This window comes from Schistocerca piceifrons, chromosome 4 (genome assembly GCF_021461385.2).
Source record: "Schistocerca piceifrons isolate TAMUIC-IGC-003096 chromosome 4, iqSchPice1.1, whole genome shotgun sequence".
NCBI classification, from domain to species: domain Eukaryota; kingdom Metazoa; phylum Arthropoda; class Insecta; order Orthoptera; family Acrididae; genus Schistocerca; species Schistocerca piceifrons.
Window position 1 is genome coordinate 203,176,375 of NC_060141.1, and position 16,933 is coordinate 203,193,307.

The window sequence follows — 16,933 nt, forward strand, 5'->3', positions numbered from 1 at the left end:
CTTTTCTCAGTTTCTCGAAACTGCATTTTGAATTCATTAGGTACATATACCTTCACAATGATATAAGCTATGTTCGCCTAATTCCTCCAAAGTGAACCGTCTATTATACCGAATGTCGTATTTCTTAAATTATGACAGATAATTAAATAGCTATCCTCGTACAACTTTGGTTAATGTCATTCAGTGCTGGTACAAAATCGCAACTTCCTTCGCATTGTAGATCAAGAGTAACACGCGATGAAAGCGAGGCGTAGATATGCAATCCATTGAACTCCAGGTCCCCTTAAAGCGAGATATACACCATACATACACAGAAGCGAAAATAAGCTTTCAATTTGCAGCACGAACCACAGAGAATAACACACACTCCATTGAAAATGGATGTCTTCAAAGACCAATTGATGGACATGCTAGAAGAAATATCTGTACAAATCAACATTCACACGACTAAGCTCCCAGAATAAATGTTAAATCAACAAACAGAATCGCGCAGCAGAAAAATCACATAAAATTTCCATAGCACTTTACTCAGCAAATGAAAAGCACTGCCCGCATCTCGTGGTCGTGCGGTAGCGTTCTCGCTTCCCACGCCCGGGTTCCCGGGTTCGATTCCCGGCGGGGTCAGGGATTTTTCTCTGCTTCGTGATGGCTGGGTGTTGTGTGCTGTCCTTAGGTTAGTTAGGTTTAAGTAGTTATAAGTTCTAGGGGACTTATGACCACAGCAGTTGAGTCCCATAGTGCTCAGAGCCATTTGAACCATTTTTGAAAAGCACTGTATCATAAATTAATCGTCAAATACGCAACTACAAACGATTCATAGAATCCTTAAAGAGTACCTTAATCAGCATATGAACCGCAATCTATACGGTGAGAATTACAGCGATAGAATACTATTGTATGTAGATTTCATTCAAATTAAACAATATTTTTGCATTCAAATAGTGCTGAAAGGAAATGAAATATTTATTCTACAACTACGATGTGATGGAACACTGTCACACATTGGATGTAGTCATTGATCTTACTACAATCGCAGAGTACATTGAATACATCAAACATATAAGACATAATAAAATTTGTTGCATCTACATCTGTCAGAATTGTGATAACATTTACGATAAATAAGGCAGCGTGACCCACAGTATAGTACGTTGAGGAACTTCTCCATTGTATGTAAAATATCGTTGTCACGTGAATGACACCATTCTGGGTTCAAAATGGTTCAAATGGCTCTGAGCACTATGGGACTTAACATCGGAGGTCATCAGCCCCCTAGAACTTAGAACTACTTAAACCTAACCAACCTAAGGACAACACACACGTCCATGGCCGAGGCAGTATTCGAATCTGCAACCGTCGCGGTCGCGCAGTTCCAGACTGTAGCGCCTAGAACCGCTCGGCCACTTCGGCCGGCACCATTCTGGGTAATGAAGGCACAGCAATTAAGGAAAATATATGTTATGTAGATATGTTAACATAATACAGTAAGGTGTAAATATACTTGTGAAATTTTTTAAAGCCGATCTGAGATACATGTAAGTGTTATGACAGAAATAGATCTGACCACACCAAACACATCCTAAATGCAAAATATGTAAGTGGTTACTATATGAACCATACTATTATTTAGTATCCACATTCGACTCATTACAAATTTCATTCTCTGCGTCAGGTCGCATCTGAAAATAGACAAAGCCCGAAACTTGTCAGTCAGCACTAAATGACAAGCAGCTCTGGTATAAACTTTTAAAAATGTATTTCTTTCAGCTCTTGAAAGAGGAATATCAGACCTCTGTATTAACCCCCACTAGCCGAAAACTGAACAGTTACAACTCGTGGTATTGGTTTTACCAGTTTTCGGACAAATTACTTTTAAACGATATATTGGAAATCGGATTTCAGCATTTAGGGAAATGTGTGTTTCCAGTATCAGTTAACAAGCTAAAGTTTCGGAAACAGTTCGCCTACTTTAAAGAAGAACGCATCCATGATGCCCTGTTTCCTTTGTTCTTGCTAATTTTTTTCCTTGTAGAATGCAAATTTAGGAGAGCTCCACTCACATCCACTACCTTGCATTTGCTCATTACGCAACAGCCATAGCTGTGCTCGAGTAAACACATTTGGCCCGGAAATATTTTACTGCAAACATTGCTGGGCAACAGTGGTCGGCGATGTTGCCGTACATTTGGCTGTAATTCGTGTGGCCGTGATATTGGCAGACAACATCGCCGGCCTATACTGTCAGCAATAGTCAATTTTTACAGTCCGTGTAAACGTACTTTTAGAGTGTGCAAAGGTGAAGGGGACTAGTGATGATCGAATAAGATTCGTAATGCCACACTACTTATTACTAGAAGTGATCATTTTTTCTGTTAAATGATTTTTACTTAGTACTATATCTTCAGAGACCACAATCGAAATCAGAAAAACCAATTAAGAAACACAGAATTTAAAGATGTAACCACCTTTACTTCATAAAGAATACTTTAAAATTTAGTAAAATATGGTAAACAGCCGTGGATGAGCATATAGTGCAAGTAATGTACCTAAGACGCGTTGTCACACTAACTAAAAGTCCAGGGTAAGGCACGAATATAGGTACACGGCTTCTCACGTAACACCTAGTGCTACATGCGCTCAGCCCTTGTACAGAGCGCCTTCATCTTCGCACATTATTCGACAACACATGTTATGTACTTTACATTATATATAGGGTGGTTCATTGATAGTGACCGGGCCAAATATCTCACGAAATAAACATCAAACGAAAAAACTACAACGAACTAAACATCTAGCTTGAAGGGGGAAACCCAATAGCGCTGTAATAGTCACAAAAATATAAGTATGTGGCATCACGTAACATTCCCCCAGTGCGGACGGTATTTGCTTCGTGACACATTACCCATGTTAAAATGGACCGTTTACCAATTGAGGAAAAGGTCGCTATCGTGTTGATGTATGGCCATTGTGATCAAAATGCGCAACGGGCGTGTGCTACGTATGCTGCTCGGTATCCTGGACTACATCATCCAAGTGTCCGGACCGTTCTCCGGATAGTTACGTTCTTAGGAAACAGGAAGTGTTCAGCCACATGTGAAACGTCAACCACGACCTGCAACAAATGATGATGCCCAAGTACGTGTTTTAGCTGCTGTCGCCGCTAATCCGCACGTGAATAGCAGACAAACTACCCGACAATCGGGAATCTCAAAAACGTCAGTGTTGAGAATGCTACATCAACATCGATTGCACCCGTACCATATTTCTAAGGACCAGGAATTGCATGGCGACGACTTTGTACGTCGTGTACAGTTCTATCACTGGGCACAAGAGAAACTGAGGGACGATGACAGATTTTTTTGTACGCGTTCTATTTAGCGACGAAGCGTCATTCACCAACAGCGGTAACGTAAACTGGCATAATATGCACTATTGGGCAACGGAAAATCCACGCTTGCTGCGACAAGTGGTACATCAGCGACCTTGGCGGGTTAATGTATGGTACGGAGTTATGGGAGGAAGGATAACTGGTCCCCATTTTATCAATGGCAATCTAAATGGTGCAATGTATGCTGATTTCCTACGTAATTTCTACCGATGTTACTACAAGATGTTGCACTGCATGACAGTCGTTATATGTATTGCAAAATGCATTGAGGTTGACGGACATCATTTTGAGCATTTATTGCATTAATGTGGTATTTACAGGTAATCACGCTGTAACAGCATGCGTTCTCAGAAATGATAAGAAATGATAAGTTCACAAAGGTACATGTATCACATTGGAACAACTAAAATAAAATGTTCAAACGCACCTACGTTCTGTATTTTAATTGAAAAACCTATCTGTTACCAACTGTTCGTCTAAAATTGTGAGCCATATGTTTGTGACTATTACAGCGCAATCTATCTCAAAGCGAAAAAAGTGGTCCAACTAAAACATACATACTTCTTCACGTACTACACGAATATGTAATAAAAAATGGGGGTTCCTATTGAAAAAAAAAAACCGCAGTTGATATCCGTTTGACCTATGGCAGCGCCATCTAGCGGGCCAACCATAGCGCCATCTGGTTTTTCCTTCAAGCTAGACAAGTTTCGTTCTTTGTAGTTTTTTCGGTTGACGCTTATTTCGTGAGATATTTGGCCCGGTCACGATCAATAGACCACCCTATAAGCCATACTTTATTTTATGTTTATTTTGAAGTATGCTTTTGAGAAGTAGAAGAGATACGATTTTTAAATTACATGTTTGTAATTTTATATACGGTACACGTTTTACATTGTTTCTGGGGGAGGACGACATTGGCTGATAGAGGCCATATGTGAAAGTCTTGTGATTGCGTCAGAGAGAAAATAAAAAAAATATCAAACAGTCAGTCATGTTAATCCATACATGAAACGCCGCTCCTTATAAGAAGTCATAATATTGTGTCTATGGATTTTTCATAATAAACAGACTCCCATCACACTTTATCCGGGCTTTGGACTGGCTAAATGGCAAGAGGAAACAGTCATTTAGGCGTGTTTAAAATCAGGTTTTCTATATATTTTTATATTTTTTATGTTTTTGTATTTAATTATTTAAATTTTACATTTTATTTTTAATTTGTAAGTTACTATGAGTATTTACATTTTGAACATTCTTTTCATATATTTCGTCAAGCACTAACACCTGGCTTCATTCAAATTATTCGACATAAGATATTACTCTCAAGGAAGTCCTGATTTCATCATCCTCTTCATACGTTTCTACTACTTTTTCAGCCTTTCATCAAGTTTCGTATAAATCGTTTTCTTTCGTTTGCCTTCTATACGTAATTCTGACCTCATTAATGCACATGCAGAGTTCTCTGCTTCTCTCTTCATACACTCGATCAAGTCTTTAATTTTAGAATTCGGTTTTCCGTGAAGAACCTTCTACAGAGTTGATGGTACGATGGCGCCGTCTGTAGCAGTTCCAAAATCTTATCAGGTTTTCGTCATTTTCTAGCCATCTATCTACAAAATAGTCGAAAAACTGAGAAAGCTTGGCCACATCTGCTGCTTTTGAATGTGACACGAGCCAGCCATCGCAGATATCTTCAGGTTGAAGGAACGCCAGAGTAGCACACATGCGAATTTGTAGCCATACTGCTTCGTTTTCTCTGTATTCGCAAGTAAGTCCCAAGTCTTGCACTTTACTCCAGAGAGATTTCTTCATATGGAAATGGCAGCCATGCACTTGAACCGACGTGATCACAACTTTTAGCCCAGAAATCGCAGCTGATTCGAAATCAACGGTGACATTAATAGGTTTCCATTCTGGTACATTATCCTCAACATTGGGGAGAAGAAGAATGCAAAAAGCCACCAGATAGATGTTTGTTTCGTGCACTGATTTTCCGAAGTCTCCAGAAGTAGTACATATTTGCGAAAATTACTTGCTACAGCATTTGAAGATCCCATCCATAAAAAAGTCTTGTATAGTCTTCATAGCCTTTCTTCCAGCTTTCCCGCTAAAAACTATGATCCAATCTGCAAATCTGTCATCACTTAAGAGAAAACTGCTGCCGTCATTCAGGGTTAATATCTCTGCTTGGAGATCAATTTCTTGTCGTGTTTCTGGTTCTTTCTAATTGTCGTGTGATTTGGCCCACTGCATGTATAATATCCTCTACATTGCTTGTTGTTCTAGCATTTTGGTAACAAAATCATACCTTCGATTGTGCAAGTCGCCTGACTCTTCGCTATATATTTTAGAACTCGAAGTCTCTTCCTCTCGTGAACTCTTCTTCGACTGATTCAACTTCCTTTTTATCTCTAAGCGAGCATCGTCCGGCGTTCCACATTGATGCTAGTTTTAACTAAGTACGAACAGTCTTTGGTCTTCAGCAGTCCTCAGCAATCTATTGTTCTATGTTACGAACAGCACCATTTCACAGTCCCATCTGCTTTGGTTCTCTTTACGATGTACAAGTAACCAGCATAGTGGGCTCATAGTTTACTGTGGATGGTTGTTGACAGTTCGAACGTATGAGCACACAGAGCCACAAGGCGAACGAGCGAACACTCCGAAAGTGAGACTCACACTGACAGTGACTAGCCAAGCTGTCAGTCACTTGAGTGGACGAGGACTTCGCGAGTGCATGTAGGCCGTGCCGCACAGTGACCTTTTCCGGTTTTCCGGTGGATGACAACTCCCGGGGGCGCAGGTAGGCTCTGCCCTTGAGCAGGTAGCTTCAAGCAAAACTGGGTGCGAATTTCACAGATATCTGGCTGGGTGCGATTTTCACTGGGCGCGATTTTCACATATCCAGTGCCACGGCCCGAGGTCCCTCTACAGGTAAAAATCACAGAGCGCTACTTCCCCCAATCACTCGCACAGCCACGTCGCTGGACACAACATTTATGGCCCACAATCCATCTTTCTCCCAGTTCTCCGTCGCCTCTACTACGGCCCCTTTGGGTACAAGTTCTATACAGGCTACACATGCAGTTATAAGAACATTCTGCTCACAATTTCCTCGTGTAAAAAAGTCATAAGACACACATACCAAATGTAGTATTGGGGAACATGGAGATCATGACCTAAAATATGACTATTAATCTGACCGACAGAGTAGCTACAGTGAGACAGTTTCTTGCCATCTTTCACCGTCTCGTTCATACCAAACGTCCATTACGACAGTTGATTTCTTAAAATCTCTGTGGACAGAATTATTAATCAATATAGACAAAAAATTCTAAACGCTAGATTAGTGTTACGTAAGGATAATAACAAACATGCACTGGCAAAAAGAAGATAAGCCAAGTTTTTATAATACATTTTGTAACATTACGTGTTTGTTACAATGGGGAGTTACAGATGCAGCTGAATTAAATATTGGCTTGTGAATATATATATATATATATATATATATATATATATATATATATATATATAATTTTCTGACATACGAAAATATTTAAGAATTTGAAACATTTGACCCTCGCAGTTTTTATTCTGTATGAGAATGTAGGAAACAATTCCCTTTGCTTTTCGATGCGCAAATGAACATTACACTTCTGGTAGATAACTGATGGGCTTCCTTTACAGTCTTTCATATTACATCTACTTCTCCCCTCAGACACAAGTGGCCAATGTCCAGCATTTTGCCCTCTTGAACAATCATTTCGGGAACTGGCTTTGATGTATGCCCTGTGTTCTTCTAATTTGAGTATTCATTATCTACACTTGAAGGACTTCCCCTCTTCCCCCCCGCTTATGTCCTTGTTCATTTTGCACAAGGTATCAGCGATTTCAGCTTTGAACAATCGTCTCTGCTTCTTTTTGGGTACACCGAGAGAATCACAGTGTCTTCTGTATAATAACCATGCGTTTATTACCACCATATCAAGGAAGTGAAATAATATCTGATGGTAGTACTTCTTCGATATGACGTTGATTCTGTGTTATAAAATTAGTGTTTCTAAACTATTGGTTATAGAGAAGAATAGTTGTTCGACAGTATTCAAGCCTTTCTTTGGCCTTCTTATCCCATCAATTCTCTCCTTTACTTAGTGGTATCCCCAGAACGGGAACTTAACGCTGCTGTTATCATTCCCTCCACCAACCTCACGAGCGACAACACTCCTTCCCATGAAATGCTGCAGAACTCATCACTTAAAAAAAGTGTTTGCTTTTGAATGCCTAAGTAGACAGATTTGTGACGTTTAAAAATCGCTAACAAATTCTAGAACTAATGAGTATCATAATCATTTTTATACAGTTACACCTCAAAATTACCTCTGTCACGTAATATTTACTTAAAGTTGATAAACTACGCTTTCATGCATCAGTAATATCAACAACGTCTATGCTGCACAAAATTCTCAAGATACAACTGTTGAAGTAGTTGAAGAAATTCTCTTAGCGCGGCGCCACTTTCTGTACTTGTTACGAATTTGCTATGCACGACTGCGAGAAAATACTTCTCGGTATTCAGATACGGGAATGTACTGTAAGCGTTACACAGTCGTCGAACTCGTCTATAGATGGTTAAAAACCATGTACCACTGGTACATGTAATATAACTCACATTGCAGCAGAGCCGACGAGAGAGAGTCCTTGACAGGTGCAATGCGCATGGCGTAGCTGCTTTCTGCTTCAACCAATCACGTAACGCGATTTTGTACTCATCTCTATGGCAACGCCTCGGAATCGTTGCGACTCTAACATTATTGTTTTCGCCAGCAGCCGTTTACTCTTCGCAGTTGCTTGGTTGGTGACAGCGCTGTAGCTGTCATAGATTTTCTTTCGGCAATCCCAATATAGACAATAAAGGCACCAGCAAACGCGATTAACCTCCTGAACACGCATTCACACGCTAAGCATCTCTCTCACACAGACGACTTCACAACACAAGCTGCACGTCTGCGCGCGCGCAAATGCCTGTCGAAGCCAGAAACAAACAGCAATGTATCACGTGACCCAAAAGTCCGTTAACATTTGAAAATACTTCAGGGAATAACGTAGGTAGAAAGGTACAAATTTCCACACATGCTTAAAATGACAAAATGAGCAACAGATAGCGCTTCATGTAATACGAAAGCAATAATTTGCATAACGATTACTTTTAGCGTAGACGATGTTCTTTACAACAATTTCTCAACATGTCGGCTGTCATTCATCAACAGTACTGGTAATCGAGGGACAGTGTTGTGAACAGCACTGTACAGCATAATCTGTAGGAATGGTGAGAAACTGCAGTCGGCTTTATTCTTTTAGTGTCCCTAATAAGGTCGGACAGTCGTGGTAAACTTGCGACTTGAGGTAACCCTGCAAATAGTAATCACACATTGATCTCTGGGGATCTGGGAGGCCAAACGTGAAGGATGTGGCGGTTCAGCACGCTATCCTCACCGAACGATGAGAGCAAGGTATCGTCCACACGTGCGGTAACATGGCGCGGCGCACTACCCTGCATAAACGCCGTACCTTCCAGAATTGTAACTCAGCCAGGCTTGGGATGATATGAGTCGCTCTCTCACTGCAGCTCGTTTTATATACGAATCTCATGCGGCAGCACTGACCTGTTGCTGTCCAGCGCAATCTGTTAGCCAGTTTTTTCACTCATTTTCGGTTTCAATAAAACCTCATGTCATTTTAGGTACGTGTATCAACTTTTACCTCTCTACCTGCATTATTCCGTGAATTAGTGAGTTTTCAGATTTCAGCGGTCTTTTGGGTCGGTGTGCTCTTAAAGCTACACATCACTGTATCATTTAGAAAACCCATTTAAATCCCTCGTAAACAGGTACATTATGAAATAAACACGTAAAATTGGGACATTGAGATAGAAGTAGAGGGTATTACAGAATGACATCTTAAAATGTGCAGGACTGTAGAGGATGAAATTCAGAACATTTTGGAATACGGAACGTGCAGCCATAAATGTGAGATAAAAATTTCCACAGCCGTAGGAGTTGTTTGACCTCGTATCATATGGGTAGTAACCATTCAGTCCATTGATGTTATGTTATTGCTTCAGATGGAAGACTGTAAAGATACTACTACAGTAGTCTACCTCAGTTTCTGTGAAGGAACTTGTTTACTTAGCATTTGTCGTCCTTCAGTTCACCCATTCCATCCCTTGGTGCTGTACTATAAACACACAGCTATGTAGTGTGAGTTAATATACAGTGGTCTGCTTAGTGTCTGCTTACTTGCTTTACGTATTGTGGCTCAGTTCTTATTTCCTGGAGCGCAATTAGGCATTTGGAGAATTTTCTTGTGTGCGTTTGTGTTGTGGTGAGGTTTGTGTGATTACCTGAGTGGTTGTCGATTGTACGCGGGAAAATACCCAGACAGACGCCTTCCTTATAGCCCATTATTCACCAAAGTTGAGCGTCGACTGTGGCAGAGAGGAACCACGTCAGCTGATACACATCAGGCAGTTGCAACGAGAGGACACGAACCCCTGGATCACAGATCTCACCGCGTCACAACCTTGCAGCTGTGTAATAGTTTGTGGTTTCAGCACGATGGCGTTGCAGCTCACTTTGGTCGTCAGATGAGCGCATATCTCAGAAACAACTTCAGACCGTCTCTCGGCGTGCTCACTCTCCTCATCTCATCTCACTTCACTTTCTGCTCTGGGCTTATGTAATGCTCCTTGTGTACTCAACGCCAGTATGAAAGGCACCTCAGCTTATTCAGCGCATCATTACCATCAGAGGGGAGCGTGTAATCTCACAGAGAATTGGAGAAAACGTTGCTCTTGGTCGTACGTTACGTAGAAAGTTGGTAATCTCACACTGAACATTTAATTCAAAGCAGTGAAGCAACAGATTCGGTTTACAGTATTTGACCTGTTCTGCTGTTTTGTGTATAAAAGTGTTCTGAACCACAGTTAATTTAGGCTGTTGAATCCATAGAAAACGTACGGCGCTGCAGAAACTTTATGCTACATTTTCGGCTGTAGATTCCTTATTGCAAAATACTTCGAACTACACCCTCTAAAATCTTCCAAATTTTTAAGGGTGGTAGCACGTCAAAGGGCCGACTTGGAGCAGGAGAGGCATCACAGGACATTTTAATAACCAATGTCTATACGTGGAAGTTCGAAAACATAACGAAATAAATTTTTTTACGTGTCAAATTTCATCATCTGTTTCACTTGCTAATGGCAGCATTTGTTGCTATAGGTACACTTTTCTTCATAAGTTAGAGAGACTCCTCGATGAATTTTGCACAGCATACATACCATGCTTACAGGTGTATAAAACTCTAGAATATAATTTATGAAAAAACGAATGAGCTGTTATATTTTAAACTTCATGTTTAGAAAACACAAAAATTTTATAGTTGATGACCTCAATTTTTACCACAGTTTTTAACAGATTTTGAAAATCCTAGAGTTTCATACACCGTTAAGTATGGTTTGTATGCTGTGCAAATTAAATTAGTCATGCCATTGTCATCCTGCAACTGGGAGTAACGTGTGAATTAGTTCCCAAAGTTGTGATAATATGCTAACTTAAATCAGAATCGGTATCTGAACTCTAATCCTAGGAAAAGTAGAACAACTGGCTACTGACAAGATATTTATTGTACACTGAAGCTCCAAATAAACTGGTATAGGCATGCGTATTCAAATACAGAGATACGAAAACACGCAATTGGCAACGCCAATATGCGACAACAAGCGTCTGGCGCAGCGGCTAGATCGGTTACTGCAGCTACAATGGCAGTTTATCAAGATTTAAATGAGTTTGAACGTGGTGTTATTGTGATGCAAGAGCGATGGGACACAGAATGTCCGAGGCAGCGATGAAGTGCGACCATTTCACGAGTGTACGTTTAATGTCAGGAATCCGGTAACACATCAAATCTCTGACATCGCTAAGGCCGGAAAAGAACCTGTAAGAACGAGATCAACGACGACTAAAGAGAATCGTTCTACGTGACAGAAATGCAGCTCTTCCGCAAAATGGCTGCAGGTTTCAATGAGTGGGCAATCAAAAAGTGTCAACGTGTTAATCATTCAACGAAAAATCATCGATATAGGCTTTCGGAGGCGAAGATCACTTGTGTATCCTTGATGAATTCGGGCCACAAAGCTTTACCCCTCGCATGGGCCCTTCAACACAGACATTGCACTGTTGCTGACTGGAAAAGCGTTGCCTGGTCGGATGAGTCTCGTTTCGAATTGTATCGAGAGGATGGACGTGTATGGATGTGGAGACAACCTAATGAATCCATCGACCCTGGATATCAGCAGGGGACTGTTCAAGTTCGTGGAGGTTCTGTAATGGTGCGGGGCGTGTGCAGTTGGAGCGATATGGGACCCATGACACATCTAGGTACGACTCTGACGGGTAACACGTACGTAAGCATCTTGTCTGTTCATCTGCATCCCTTCATGTCCACTGTGCATTCCAACGGACTTGGGCAATTCCTGCAGGACAATGTGACACCCCATACGTCCAGAATTGCTACAAAGTGGCTTCAAGAACACTGTTCTGAGTTTAAACACTTCCTGTGGCCACCAAACTCCCAGATACGAACATTATGGAGCGTATCTGAGACGCCTTGCAACGTGCTGTTCAGAAGCGATCTCCAGCCCTCGTACTCTTACAGATTTATGGACAGCCTTGCAGGATTCATGGTGTCAATTCCCTCCAGCACTACTTCGGACATTACATGTATTGTATTGTATGTTAACCGGAGAGGCTCCGTCCCCGCTGCAGCCGCAGTGTTCCACAACCCCACGACGACTACCACAGTCCACTTCACCCCTCCGCCACCCCACACCGAACCCAGGGTTATTGTGTGGTTCGGCCCCCGGTGGACCCCCCAGGGAACGTCTCACACCAGACGAGTGTAACCCCTATGGTTGCGTGGTAGAGTAATGGTGGTGTACGCGCACATGGAGAACTTGTTTGCGCAGCAATCGCCGACATACTGTAACGGAAGCGAAATAAGGGAAACCAGCCCGCATTCGCCGAGGCAGATGGAAAACCGCCTAAAAACCATCCACAACTGGCCGGTTCACCGGACCTCGACACAAATCCGCCGGGTGGATTCGTGCCGTTGACCAGGCGCTCCTTCCCGCCCGGAAAGCTGTGCGTTAGACCGCACGGCCCTCCGGGCGGGCTACTTCAGACATTAGTCGAGTCCATGCCACGTCATGTCGCGGCCCTTCTGCATGTTCGCAAGGGCCCTATAAAATATTAGGAAGGTGTACCAGTTTCTTTGTCTCTTCAGTGTAAAAACAACACTTAAAGGAAAATATAAGAATTGAACAAATATTGAGCGAGAAAGTTAACTCCCATTCACCAGTCAAAACATAAGATCGGCATAATACTGATAAACATAGAAGATAGGAAAGCATCCATCATGGCTGGCTTCTTACAGGAAAAAGGTCCGCAATAATACCAATGGAACATAAGAGTTACTGATTAAGATTGTTTATCTGTCGAGCTGTGTTGCGTATGTCACCGATTTCAGTGCCGGGAAGTGCAATTCTGCTGCTCCGATCTCAGTGCTGTCGACACTCGGCTAGACGAAATGTGTTTTTTAGTTGTAAATTCTGACTACACGGAGGACGTCAAATGCCGTCGGTAAAATCCTAGGTTCGAAAAATCTGCCGCGCGGGGTAGCCAAGCGGTCTTGGGCGCCTTGCCACGGATCGCGCAGCTGCCCTGTCGGAGGTTCGAGTCCTCCCTCGGGCATGGGTGTGTGTGTTATCCCTAGCGTAAGTTAGTTTAATTTAGATTAAGTAATATGTAAGGCAAGAGGAGAAAGAGGAGAAAGACTAACTGACTTCTGTAACAAGTTTCAGCTAGTAATAGCGAATACCCTGTTCAAGAATCACAAGAGGAGGAGGTATACTTGGAAAAGGCCGCGAAATACGGGAAGATTTCAATTAGATTACATCATGGTCAGACAGAGATTCCGGAATCAGATACTGGATTGTAAGGCGTACCCACGAGCAGATATAGACTCAAATCACAATATAGTAGTGATGAAGAGTAGGCTGAAGTTCAAGACATTAGTCAGGAAGAATCAATACGCAAAGAAGTGGGGTACAGAAGTACTAAGGAATGACGAGATACGTTTGAAGTTCTCTAACGCTATAGATACAGCAATAAGGAATAGCGCAGTAGGCAGTACAGTTGAAGAGGAATGGACATCTCTAAAAAGGGCCATCACAGAAGTTGGGAAGGAAAACATAGGTACAAAGAAGGTAGCTGCGAAGTACCGTGGGTAACGGAAGAAATACTTCAGATGATTGATGAAAGGAGGAAATACAAACATGTTCCGGGAAAATCAGGAATACAGAAATACAAATCGCTGAGGAATGAAATAAATAGGAAGTGCAGGGAAACTAAGACGAAATGGCTGCAGCAAAAATGTGAAGACATCGAAAAAGATATGATTGTCGGAAGGACAGACTCAGCATACAGGAAAGTTAAAACAACCTTTGGTGATATTAAAAGCAACGGTGGTAACATTAAGAGTGCAACGGGAATTCCACTGTTAAATGCAGAGGAGAGAGCAGATAGGTGGAAAGAATACACTGAAAGCGTCTAGGAGGGTGAAGATTTGTCTGATGTGATAGAAGGAGAAACAGGAGTCGATTTAGAAGACATAGGGATCCAGTATTAGAATCGGAATTTAAAAGAGCTTTGGAGGACTTACGGTCAAATAAGGCAGAAGGGATAGATAACATTCCATCAGAATTTCTAAAATCATTGGGGGAAGTGGCAACAAAACGACTATTCACGTTGATGTGTAGAATATATGAGTCTGGCGATATACCATCTGACTTTCGGAAAAGCATCATCCACACAATTCCGAAGACGCCAAGAGCTGACAAGTGCGAGAATTATCGCACAATCAACTTAACAGCTCATGCTTCGAAGCTGCTTACAAGAGTAATATACAGAAGAATGGAAAAGAAAATTGAGAATGCGCTAGGTGACGATCAGTTTGGCTTTAGGAAAAGTAAAGGGACGAGAGAGGCAATTCTGACGTTACGGCTAATAATGGAAGCAAGGCTAAAGAAAAATCAAGACACATTCATAGGATTTGTCGACCTGGAAAAAGCGTTCGACGATATAAAATGGTGCAAGCTGTTCGAGATTCTGAAAAAAGTAGGGGTAAGCTATAGGGAGAGACGGGTCATATACAATATGTACAACAACCAAGAGGGAATAATAAGAGTGGACGATCAAGAACGAAGTGCTCGTATTAAGAAGGGTGTAAGACAAGGCTGTAGCCTTTCGCCCCTACTCTTCAATCTGCACATCGAGGAAGCAATGATGGAAATAAAAGAAAGGTTCAGAAGTGGAATTAAAATACAAGGTGAAAGGATATCAATGATACGATTCGCTGATGACATTGCTATCCTGAGTGAAAGTGAAGAAGAATTAAATGATCTGCTGGACGGAATGAACAGTCTAATGAGTACACAGTATGGATTGAGAGTAAACCGGAGAAAGACGAAGGTAATGAGAAGTAGTAGAAATGAGAACAGCGAGAAATTTAACATCAGGATTGATGGTCACGAAGTCAAAGAAGTTTAGGAATTCTGCTACCTAGGCAGTAAAATAACCAATGATGGACGGAGCAAGGAGGACATCAAAAGCAGACTCGCTATGGCAAAAAGGCATTCCTGGCCAAGAGAAGTCTACTAATATCAAATACCGGCCTTAATTTGAGGAAAAAATTTCTGAGGATGTACGTCTGGAGGACAGCATTGTATGGTAGTGAAACATGGACTGTGGGAAAACCGGAACAGAAGAGAATCGAAGCATTTGAGATGTGGTGCTATAGACGAATGTTGAAAATTAGGTGGACTGATAAAGTAAGGAATGAGGAGGTTCTTCGCAGAATCGGAGAGGAAAGGGATATGTGGAAAACACTGATAAGGAGAAGGAACAGGATGATAGGACATCTGCAAAGACATGAGGGAATGACTTCCGTGGTACTAGAGGGAGCTGTAGAGGGCAAAAACTGTAGAGGAAGACAGAGATTGGAATACGTCAAGCAAATAATTGAGGACGTAGGTTGCAAGTGCTACCCTGAGATGAAGACGTTAGCACAGGAAAGGATTTCGTAGCGGTCCGCATCAAACCAGACAGTAGACTGATGACCCCCCAAAAAAAAGCAAGGGACCGAGGACCTCAGTAGTTTGGTCTCGCAGGACTGTACCACAAATTTCCAAATTTTCGAAAATATTTCAGTACACTGCCGGACACGAACAAAACGCCCAGCTTACTAGTAAACCAGTAGCAGAGACTTGTGTGTGTGGTCGTAAAGACGCACTTCATAATACCTTAATCGCTACAAAGAAGCTGAAACGTCCGCTTAGAAAAATTATACATGTCTGTGCTTAAACTGACACACAATATTTTTTAGCGCAACGCAATCTGACTTTCACTAATCCCTACAAAAGAATGGCCCTGGCTAACATTAAACTATACCTTTCACAAATAACTTACCTCACAAAAATCCTCGTTACTCGAACTACTGCAATACAGCGAGCGCCACTACTGCCAGCTAAATAAAAGATTCAAACTACTGAATGCACTAACTACTGATAGGCATAGTTAGCAAATGAAAGATTTTGATAGAGAACAAACAATGTGTTTACCTTAATAGTGTTCAAAAGTGATAATATATATAGCAGTTCATGACATCCATTCTTACAAATGTACTGTTTCTGATGGACACACGTCCAGATCATCCGTTCTCAAAAATCCGCCATCTAACTTTACCACATCCACCACTGCTGGCGGCTCACCTCCAACTGCGCAACGCTACGCGCTGTTAACAGCCAACTGCCCAACACTACAGTGGCCAACAACAATGCAAACCAGCCACAGACTGCACACAGCACAGCCAGTGATTTTCATACAGAGCGCTACGTGGCGTTACCAATATAAAAACCTAAACGGCCTACTTACAAAGCATAATACGTTTCTCTGCTGACAGAGAAACGAATGATACCATTTCCAGCGGCAAAATTGACAGTTTGTCAAATCTGATAGTGAGACTGCTCAGTGGAGCGTTGCCGGCAATGTATCACAAAGCTAGCCAGTGACATGTGTACTCTCGACTCTTGACGGAGTGTCCCCACGCCGCACAGCGCCCAGTTTAGTGAAAACCTCCCCTCTTTGACGTACACTGTCCATGTAACCAATCAGCCGCCCGTTACAAATAGAAGATCTCCTGCTCTAGAAGTCATGAAAATGCCAACCAATCGCCTTCGCTTCTTGAAGAAATTGTAACTCCTTCTCTGACTACAGATTCAGCCAATCCGATTGGTTCATCGCCTTGTTGCGGAAATACGCCTTAGCGTCTGAAGTGATAGCGTGAACAATTTTAGCAGTTCTACAGTAATTTCAACACCAGCCAATGATATGACAGCGTGTTTCCCCAAACTCAGTATCATAGCCAAAC